Source organism: Micromys minutus (genome assembly GCF_963924665.1).
Source record: "Micromys minutus genome assembly, chromosome: 23".
Taxonomy (NCBI): domain Eukaryota; kingdom Metazoa; phylum Chordata; class Mammalia; order Rodentia; family Muridae; genus Micromys; species Micromys minutus.
Window position 1 is genome coordinate 3,816,003 of NC_137958.1, and position 2,547 is coordinate 3,818,549.

Consider the following 2,547-nt stretch of genomic DNA (forward strand, 5'->3'; position numbering starts at 1 on the left):
ATTTTATTTTCTGTACTTTTCTTTGTTGTTTTTGTCTCTGTTTTCATTTTTCTGATTGTTAACCAATCACTTATACCTCTCTGAAGATTTCATTGAACTCATCTACAATGTTTTCAGTGTATCTATCTATAATGGTTTTTACTGGCTGTTTTGGGAATTGAGTTATGTACAGCCTTTTACTACTTACTGCTGTTGGGTTTTGACTAATTCAAATAATGTGCACAAATACCATCTCACATCCTTTTAACTCCTCACATATAATTGCATTAAATATTCTCATTACCTACATTCATGATCACATTGGATATTATAATTTTGTGTATATTTAGTTTTACTGTAACAAAGTAACTTGCTCATTTACAATATTTAAAACCCAAGATTAGTTCAGGCTTGTAATTTCACCGACTTAGATCACAGACACTCTAGCTGCCTTCCACCTCTACCCACAAATCATGCCTTACCCTACTCTAGCTCTTTGTCTGGAACAGAATTGATTAGAAAGAACGTGGAACTGTGGCCTTGCACCCCTCACTCCCCCTTGTGAATGCAGGATAGGTTCATGGTCCCACTCAGGGCCTGTTTTCCCTGTCCTTTGGCACACAGGTCAGGCCAAGCTAGACCAAATCAGTGTGATAGTCTACATTGTTACCTTGATGAGATCTAGACTCTCTAAGGAGAGAAGGTGCTGGAAACGTCTGTGAGTGCTTTCTAGATGAGGTTAATTAACAGGGAAAGTTTCACCCTACCCGTGCAATCAAAAACAAAAACAAAAAACAAGCCAGCTGAGCACCAGCTCTCCTCCTCTTCCCTGACAGTGAATAGATACACTGTGAGCAGCTGCCTCTGCTCCCGCCACCACCACACTTCCCCAACATGATGGATTCTCTTCCCTCAAAGCCCCTCCTTCATTCAGTTGCTTTGGTTTTTTTGTTTTTTGTTTTTTGTTTTTGTTTGTGTGTGTGTGTGTGTGTGTGTGTGTGTGTGTGTGTGCCCGAGCGGGCATGCATTTGTGTTCAAGCACTCATGGATGTGGAGGAATCATAATTGACCATCTTCCTTCTTTTTTTTTTTTTTTTTTAAAGCCAAGACAAAGTTTTACTTTTAAATGATTACAAGCACACCAAATAACACATAACAAGTTGAGTCCTAGCATCTAGTGGTTTGGGTTAGGATACACTGACAGCATCCTGAACAAGCACGTTCACTTCCTAATGATCCGGGATAGAGCACCACCAGGCTGCCTGCTTCTTCATAGGAGTTACAAATAGCTACTGACTACTTTTTCATAGATAACGCCCCTGACCTTTAAGAAAGTAGAAGGGAACAATTTACTCCCTTTCTTTCTTCAAAGAATTTTTTCTACTAGACTAATAAAAGAAAAGCTACCACTGATACCTGTTACTTGCACGAATACACAGGAAAACAGGTGACATATACTCCTTAAAGACACACAAGGTAAGAAGATGAAACTTCAGGTATGTAATAAGTCTGTACAAAAAGCTAGATTTGATACTCTCAAAAAGTGAAGGGTCCTACAACAGCATAGAGAAATAATTTAATGCCTTCCAGAACAGAACTCAGGTTCTGTGGAGGCTTCCTATTCTATGGGGGCAGATCCCATTCACCCCAGAGCAGGCTCCTCCACCCCCTATCCATTTATGCGGTAGTTCTCCTGGGTTTCAAGCCGATGTCACACACAAAGGTCAAGAGGTTATCCAGGACCTCATCCCTGTTCTGCTCCAAGTACTTCTGAAGGATGGTCATCTTCTCCTGTGTCTCCTTTTCCACCTCACTGCTACAATTCCCATGAGACCCCAGTGTCGCAGCCTCTTTGTCCTTGAATTCCTTCTCCCTCTGCAGGCGGTACTGTTCAGTTTCAGCCTGGGCTTCTTTGGTCTGCTTCAGCCTCGGGTTCTTTCGCTTGCGGGCCTCGCACACCTTCTCGGCGGCCCCGCTTCTCGGCCTGCAGTAGCTGCTGGATGCCCTGTGACTGACTCGCCATTGCTGCGGGGACTTTCGGCCGACAGAACGGCCTAAGTCAACGGCTCAAACACCCGCAGAAGCCCCCGACCATCTTCCTTCTTATTCCATAAGGTGGGACTCTCATTCAAACCTGGAGCTCACCGACATGGTTACTTCTGTTAACTAGCTTGCTCTGTAAATCCCCGGGTCTCCACTTTCTGAGGGCAGAATTACAAGCATATCATGATGTCCACCCAATGTTTACACAGGTTCTTGGATCTACGCTCCAGCCTTCAGACCGAACACCAGTGTTTAACCACTACTGAGCAATCCTCCTGCCTTCAGACAGTCTTACTCTGTTCCAAACTCACAGCAGCCCTCCTCAGGGTTCAGAGTCCTGGGATTACAGGCATGAATCACCATGACTGTCTCAAGTTTTCTTTGTTAAAAAGTAATTGCCTAGAGAGATGGTTCAGTGGTTAAGAGCTCAAACTGCTTTTACAGAGGACCTGAGTTCAATCCCAACCACCTACACTGGGCAACTCCCAACCAGCCACCTGTAACTCCAGCTCCAGATATTCCAAC

At 43.9% G+C, this 2,547-nt stretch overlaps 1 pseudogene across 1 annotated transcript; it reads right to left on the reverse strand.

The window, feature by feature from the left end:
- Positions 1–1,648: 1,648 nt before the first annotated feature.
- LOC308435549 (V-type proton ATPase subunit G 1-like) lies at positions 1,649–2,002 on the reverse strand (annotated as a pseudogene). Its single transcript has one exon. The product of its transcript is annotated as a V-type proton ATPase subunit G 1-like (transcript).
- Between the last annotated feature and the right edge of the window lie 545 nt (positions 2,003–2,547).